Source organism: Nanorana parkeri, unplaced genomic scaffold (genome assembly GCF_000935625.1).
Source record: "Nanorana parkeri isolate BGI_ZX_2015 unplaced genomic scaffold, ASM93562v1 scaffold402, whole genome shotgun sequence".
NCBI classification, from domain to species: domain Eukaryota; kingdom Metazoa; phylum Chordata; class Amphibia; order Anura; family Dicroglossidae; genus Nanorana; species Nanorana parkeri.
In genome coordinates this window covers 60804-69777 of record NW_017306670.1, presented here as the reverse complement: position 1 = coordinate 69777, position 8974 = coordinate 60804, and positions in this window count along the sequence as shown.

Genomic DNA, 8974 nt, shown 5'->3' with positions numbered 1-8974 from the left:
AAGGTGATAAGACTGCAGCAGCAACTGCTCTGTGCATGGGAACCAGGATTTACATGACTGTATCATCTCTGAGCCAGCCCCCAAATCCAGGGTGTAGATGCTGACTGTGGATGATGCCTGAACAAAGATGGTTCTGTGCTTCTGGAATAAAAATGAGATGAAGGCATGCTGTTTGGGGAGTACTTTGGACTCTGAGAGATAATAAATACACTTGCACATTACTTAGCATGCATGTACCTAACATGAAAAACATTGTCTAATGCCAAGCGTATCTTAACTCAAAAGCACTTTCTGCACTTATTAAACAGATATAACAAAATGATTCAAATGGTATATTTTACCAGACCAGGGAGCAAGGGAGTAAATACAAGTTAATTGTTAGGGTTTACATACACTTTAATGAAAAGCAGTGATGAATGAGTCTTTCATATGAGACAAATGCAAAAACAAAATGTGTAAAGTATCAGGTTAAAAAAAAGTAAAGCCAACTTTTCCAGGGATGGCTCATTCTCTTTAGTTAGATAATATCAATGTCTCAGAACTCTGACATCTGTAAGATTTAACAAGACCTTTTGTTAAACAATCTTATTTCCCTTAGGCCCTGCAAACATATGAAGCTCTTTCAACAAATAATACAAATTTGGTCTAACTGAGGGAGCAAAATCAAGCCCTTTCAGTAGTAGGACTATTTCTTCCAGGAATAGGGTCTTACTAGACAAGTTTAAGGGGGTTATTCACTAAAGAGCCGAAGGATCCAGCCGCAGCTTTGGCAGATCCTTCGGCTCTCTTTGGCCGCCTCTGCCCTTCGGTTCAGTCGAACCGAAGGGCTGCTGTACGGGCTATTCACAATAATCCGTATCGCCGCCGAAGGCAGCCGAGCCGAAGGCACATGCTTCGGCTTGACTGAGCCTGTGCAGTGTGGGGCTAGTTAATGGCAGCAGGACAACCCTGCCCAGGAGGTCCACTGACAAACGTCAAAAAGCCCAATTAATAACGCTACCACTGATGCATTTTGGGGTTCCACACCTTCCTCAGAGTGGCAGCAGCATCATTAAAACTCCTATGTAACACAATGAGACCATCTAAATCAGCAGTCGCCAACCTTTCGGACCTCATGGACCACTAAATTCATAATTTTAAATCCCGCAGACCATATATAAATATATTCTCACACACACATAAATATATGTGTGTGTATATAATATATATATATATATACACATACATACATACAGTATATATACACATACATAGGTGCAGGTGCGCCTGCAGGAGTGGCAGTGCTGGTGGAGGGAGGGAGCGGTGCTGCCCGCCCCAGTAATAATATTAATTGTTTCCCTCCCTATCGAATCTGCCACTGGCCCTGCCGGCGGCGCCCGGGGGGCACATGTCCCCCCTAGCTTCAGCACTGCCCCCAACCACTCTCGTGCCTCTCCTTGCCCCACACTGAGCCACTATTACCTGGCTTCTCCCCACTTTTTCTATGTCCCGCAGCCTGCTCAGTCCGGGTACTGATGAGATTCCCCGCCTCCTGCAGAGCCCGCACTGTACTGAGAGCCGCGCATTCCTTGTGACAGCCAGTGCTTGAGTCAGTGAGAGGCAGCCCCGGAGCCTCCGTGCCGCTTCAATGACCGTCAAGCCTGCACGGCATCAGAGGGGCCCGGGGACCACCCAAATTTTCTCGTGGACCACCAGTGGTCCATGGACCACCGGCTGGCGACCGCTGATCTAAATCATATAGAATAAAGATGGAATACTCACCCAATCCTCTTGCGGCGGTGACCGCTCTCCTCCCTCCGCTCAGGTCCCCTCGGCATCCTCATGTATAATAGACCTGTATGAGATGTGATGACATCACAGGTCCTTAGCCCACCAGAGCCCAGGGAAGAAGAGGCTGCAGGGATCAGTCTAGCATCCAGGTGGCACAGAGGATCAAGTATTTTTTCTCTCTTGGAGCTGTTCTTTAAAGGCTTTTCATAATATGTGTAATGTTAAACCCATAACATGAAACATGATCACATCAGCAGACGCCCCCCCTCTGCAGGCTGCTGTAATCTTTTGAATTAACCTCTGCCCACACAGCCACATCATACATTCACAGATCTTTGACAGAATCTGTTAATGGGCAGCCTACAAGTCCTATCTGCCACTGTAGTTCTCAAAGGAGTACAAGTGTGGCGACATCACCACTTATTGTAGTCCATTGACACTTCCTCCTATCCCTGTAACTAAAAGTCTGTGCCTCAGTACAGATAGGGATTAGGAGGAAGAGCCTTCAGGAGCCAGAGCATTGCACCCGCCATCCACTGATCACAGTTGCAACACTTTCCTGACCCCAATGCAAAAAAAATAAAAATTAAATGCAGATTATTTCTCCTATGAATGTATGTGAATATATTATTGTTTTGTAAAAGTGGGCAATGCCTTTACAAAGTCCAGCAAAGTCTTGTGATTTTGGCAGAGATAAAGTTATTGAAAAATGTACCTCTCTGCAACTCAGAAGGAGACTGCTTAGACAATGTAATCTAACACATTGTAGAATGCAAAGACTATTGAATTATCTCAGCTTTGCATACTGAGGACCAAGAGTCAGCAGCGGTTAGTATATCTAAAAACGTTTTCTTTGAGTTTTTGGACAGAATCTGGAATGTTTAAAACGCTGTCAGAGTTTTGCTGTCTGTGAAACTAGACTAAAATAAAGGTGACCATATTTACAAAATGAAATCCAGAGACACCCTACTGACCATGCTCACTTATAACCTCACACACAAAATCATGCCACCATTATTAGCCACACGTCCATTTTTAACACACCTTCAAACAATTGGTCACAAAGTTTTGGAACGAGAGGCAGATATTCAAAGTATAAAGACAAAATAGATTTCCAATAAAAGGCGCTAAGATATGCATGCATAGTTCAGCAGGACTACAACCTCCTATCCTTCACAGCCAAGGAAGGTGCCATCTTGGCCTCTGCTTGGATTGCAATTGCCATGATGCTGCACATATGATCGGCTATGATACCAGACATTTGAGGGCTTGAAAGTTCGGTTATGAGCTGAAATAAGCACATTGGTAACCTTGAAAGTTGGCATGCCTTACAAAAACTGTTTCGGAAAACATTAAGTTGATTGATAATGTTTATCTTTAGGAGGCACAACTTTACGGTCAAGAAGAAAAACATGTCTGGTATACCATGACGCCCCTGCTGCAATGTATTTTAGGGTGGGGGGCTCATTGGCGTGCATTGATCTAGACAGTGGAGGACCTAAGGAACAAAGGGCCCTGGTCCAAGATTTTTTCTCGGGCCCCCCCTTCCCACTCCCAAGGGGGGCAGAAGCAGATCTCACTGACCCCCCAACCCCACTGGCGGTCTCTACACCAAAGGAGCTTACACTCTAATGTCCCCCCACAGTCACACACTATTATTATTATACATTTATATAGCTCTGACATATACTGCAGTGCTGTACAGAGAACACTGAGCCATTCACATCAGTCTCTGCACAAAGGAGCTTACACTCTAATGTCCACCCACAGTCACACACTATTATTATACATTTATATAGCTCTGACATATACTGCAGTGCTGTACAGAGAACACCGAGCCAATCAGATCAGTCTCTGCACAGAGGAGCTTACACTCTAATGCCCCCCCACAGTCACACACTATTATTATACATTTATATAGCTCTGACATATACCGCAGTGCTGTACAGAGAACACTGAGCCAGTCACATCAGTCTCTGTACAGAGGAGCTTACATTCTAATGCATAATGGCACCGGCTGTAGAGGGACTACAAATCCCAGTAATACATTATACAGCAATGCAGAATAATATATGAATCGGACTCTGGAGCTGCAATGCACGCTTCAAATAACATGCTCGGGGGATGCCTTCAACCTGTGTGTGGTGTTACAGAACAGTACCATTTTCACAGACAGCCTTACTGACAGTGTACATTGTGTGACAGTGAAATTGATTTTTTTTCTTCTTTTGACAATCAGCTTGGCTTATTTACAGAAGCAGTACCCAATCTGATTCATTTCTGTTTGAAAAAAAGGGCTTTTTTCAGGTATCTTTAGCAGCGATACATACTTTTTCATTGAATGGTAATAGACCCACTTTGACCAGCAGATAGAAATTGGCCAGTAGTTTGCTGTGGCTGATCCTATTCTCGCTGATGCAAAACTGTGCTGGGCAATTTCCACCAGGCTCTCATTAAGAATTACGACTGGAGAGAAAGAATACAGGCAAATGTTTTACTACAATAATTAAGAGAGCACAGACGACACAGCAGTGTAAAACTAGCCAGCAGCCGGTCAGTTTTAAATAGCAAGGCTAGCTCTAAACTTACTAAAAACAAAAAACGCAGGCTGTGGTTTTACTACATGAATTAAGATACTACAGAGGGTACAGCACTGTAAAACTGGCCAGAAGCAGAAGAGTTTTCATCAAGCATAATAGGCCTAACTTATGTATGCCTAACTTTTATTTTAGCTGTAGAGATAAGGGGTGCTATGACTGTGAATGTTAAAATGTGAGGCGGTTTGGGTGCAGTGTTCTTGCAATTTCTTTTCTTTCCATATAGTGTGCCTATCAGACCTAAAATGACTAAACTTTAGCAATAAAAAATGTATCCGCCATAGACTTCGAAGAGAAATACATTTCGAACAAGAATCACCAAACCCTTAGTGAACCAATAATGGTGATCTTCAAGATATTTCTCAATGATTTCTCGACTACTCCAACACTCATTTCCATAGGGAAAGGAAGACTACAAAGAAGAAAAAAGGAAAAGTGGAGCAGAAAATAAGAAAGGAGGAAATATAAGGTAAGGGCTAAGAGTAAGGAGGAGTGTCAGCGGGTTTAGGTTATATGAAAATCCCCTAATTTCCAAACCTAATTAGGTAATCTGCCTAAAGCAACTGAAAAGGTCAAATTTAAATGGTGTGTAATGCGGTTTCCATTTTAGTATCATGCCACATCATGCTACTGCAAAAAGTATTTTCATATGTTTAGCTTGCCCTTAATTGATAGCAAAATATTGTAATAAAAAGTTGCAAAAACATTGTACGCTAAATACTCCTTGGATTACTTTGCTGATATACTAGCCACAAGCCATACTGTTTGTTTTGCATGTGACTAGTACTTTTGTGATGCTAGTGGCAGTTGTTGCCCTCTTTCCTTTTAATAGATGATTTTGAAATAATTTTATAAATATAAAATGGTATGTCAGAATGGGGCATTTGCCTTCTCGAATAGCTCAAGATAAAAAAAAAAGTGGTTTGGTGCCACCTAGTGGACCTTTGTCAATATGCATATTAAAAGGACTTTGCAATATACAGTAAAGGGTCCGTATAGTCTTTCGGTACTTAATACTTACAATGACACAGACATGTTTGTTAAAGGGAACTTACAACCTGTACTAGTGCCAAACTAACACTATGTAAAATGTATATTGTTTAGCAAACATATCTTTAAGGATATTACAGCCTATACTACTAGTGCCAGCACTAACACTAAAACAATAAGGGAATAAGGATGAATAACATGCCAGTGGCAATTTGTTTTGGTGTCTGTAACATTAAATCCATCTATTGCCTTAAATCCAAAAAAGGAAAGGAAGAAATAGCTTTCATATTTAAACATATTGTTACCTTGGAAAAAAAGAAGAATCATTCAGTTTTCTGTTTAATTATATTATTTTATTTGAAGAATTCAACAGGCATACAGTACAAACGGTGCCCATCATTGGAATCACTTTGTCAGCGAAGGTTATGTTATACATTCCATTTTAACATGATGGATTGTATATTGTGTCAGTTTATAGGAATCAATCAATTTTACAAATACCACGCCATATTTCTAAAGCAGTGAATGTGACATTTACCAACATTCACTGCAGATGATTCTTCCTGAAGAATTCTATTTAATATGCAGTGAATGATCCAACACTACTGTTTTGTGAATGTCACATTCATTGCTTTATTAACCCCTTAGTGACACAGCTTCAGAAATGTCTTAGTTCCTGGGGACCGAAGCAATTTTGCCATTTTTGCTATGTGTTTGTTTAACCATAATTTCCATCTTCATCATTCATTGCATGCACCTACACATATTATATACCCTTTTTAAAGGACAAAATGGGCTTTCATTTGATGTGACATATGCATATATAAAAAAATTTTTAAATACAAAATACAACAAAATACCCAGTTTTGGGCAATAATAATGTGTACATAATTAGTGTAGCTAACAACACGTAATTAATAATACATTATTTTATTTGTCCTGATTTATAGGGCATATCATATCTGGGATTTCAGTTTATTTGGGGAGTTATTAGTCACAAAATACAAGGAGTGAAATTAAATTTTAGTGTGGAACAATTTTAGAATGTGGTTTTTGTCTCCTAACTTTAATAGCCTTCTCTGCACTATATTTTAGTGAATAAAGGCTAAAGTGCCCCCCCGCACACACACACACACACACACACACACACACACACAGTGCTAAAGTAAGGACTTACCTTAGATGATGCCTCTTAAGCCGATCTTCTTCGATCTTCCGGTAGTTTTTAGCTGTCCCTTCAGCGCTGGTGCGGGTCTCCGATCCTGCACTGACTCCTCTGTCCTCCTCTTCGCTCATGTCCCACGGAGCCTGCGTGGGTGCACGCTGCTCCTTATACTTACCTTGTGTCTCTCCTCATCTCGCGCCCGAACATCTGAACTGCACATGCGGAGAGGGAGAGTGGCGAGCGGTCACTGCTGCTGGGCCAAGGATCAGGCGAGTATATCTTCTTTATTTTCACCTCTAGACTAAAACGAGCACTTAACCCTTGCAGTGCACGGGTAACCCCAATGCATAGGTTAAGTTTTAATAAATCATGTAGTTCTTCTTTACCCTCCCTGGCGGTATGATTTTTTTTCATGTCATTTTTCGGTCTATTTTTTTTCCGTCTTTGTCGTTTTCTTTTCTCAGGCCATCAGGATGGGTGAGATATGACCACCAACTAGTGTAAAAATCTATGGCACTCCGCGTGATTGTAGGACCTTGGCGACCACCTCTCCTCCATGGCGAGGACTCTGAGTTTCCACCTGAAAAAGCAACAGATGATACAAGCATTGAAACATTGTCAGTATGGGTCCAATACATTATACCACAAAGAGAATAAGGTGATGCTGTAACTGTTTTAGAACGTGATATTTGATTATATTTCAGACCTGCAACAAAATTTAAGGTCTTCAGATACATGAAAAAAGGAGTTTTGGAAGTCCTGAATACTGTGCGGTACATCACAAGCAGAATAAAACCAGAACCAGGACCAAATCACTTTTCTACAAATGCTAATGGCTAAAAAAAACTATGAGAAAGCCGACAGCATGTAAACCTATGTCCGGATAAGAAACCCTCCTCTTGTAGTGGGATTACCCCCGCAACAGCAGCATCCCACCCAATCCTGTCAGGATAGGTCTCCATTAACTTAATAATTCCTGGCTTGACCTCCATTTACTGATTTTGGGTAGTAACCAGTATTCAGATCATCCTGTCCATCTACTCACATGAGCCCCCTATTCATTCCCTTTGCTTTTTACTTCCCCTTTGCTTTAAACTACTGTATGCAAGGTTCACTATATTTCAATGATTGGGTTTACCACTTTCATTAAAAGAAAGACTGGCATCACTGCAGTATTCCCCAGAGCAGTTGGCTACATCCGGAAAAGTAAGTTAGTATATACAGTAATGGCTTTTCTATATAGACTGCACCACCAGAGGTAATATTATTCCATCCATGTTTTTCTTTAAAAACTATGAGCAGACCTCACAGCAACAACAATGGGTACTAAGATCTTTGCCCTTCCCTGTTGGAATCATAAAAAGTGGGCCCAGCCATGACCAGTCCAGCTGGATGTGAATTATACATAGCCTGGCCAAATAGAAGACGTCACACACTAATATTTTATTGGATTGCCCTTAGCTTTGGTTACGGCACATATCCTCCATGGCATTGTTTCGATAAGCTTACACAATGTCACAACATTTATTTCTGTCCAGAGTTGCATTCATTTTTCACCAAGATCTTGTAGTGATGATGGGAGAGTCGGACCACCGTGTAAAGTTTTCTCCAGCACATCCCAATGATTCTTAATGGGGTTAAGGTCTGGACTCTGTGGTAGCCAGTCCATGTGTGAAAATGAAGTCTCATACTCCCTGAACCTCTCTTTCACAATTTGAGCCCGATGAATCCTGGCATTGTCATCTTGGAATATGCCCAATGTGCCATCAGGGAAGAAAAAAATCCATTAATGGAAAAACCTGGTCATTCAATATATTCAGGTAGGCAGCTGACTCCATTTTTTGGGACGATAATGTTGCTGAACCTAGACCTGACCAACTGAAGTAACCCCTATAGGTCTTAACTATCTGCTTAGCTAAATCTAGATGGTGACTTGTTTTGGCCAGGCAGTGTATTTGGTGTTCGAAGCATTGCCTTTTCAATGGAGAAACAGAAGAAGCAGCTAGATAACTGGAAAAGAGTTCTGATATATTGGAAAAATCCCCCATGTATGATAACAACTTTCAATGCTTGCACACTGGTCACTGTCCAGCAGATAAACCCCCATGCCGACCAACTATTTCAAGCAATCATAGAAGGATCACTATCACAGATGATATTGTATTTTGACAACTGCATGCAAAAAAATACTTATAATAATAGTATAGAACTATAGAACATAATTATATTTTTTTATTTCACGTGCCTTTTTTTATTTGAACCCTTTCGCTGCCACCAACGTATGGCATATGGCGGAACACAACCGCTTGCAGCTGGCCACGTCAGTATGCCATATGTCGGTGGCTTTTACCCTTCTGCTATAAGCTCACGGTCACTTTAGCAACCATGAACTTATACCAGAAGGGTTCTCCTGACTTTCCCCTGTAAAAAAATAGCTGTCATCATAATTCCG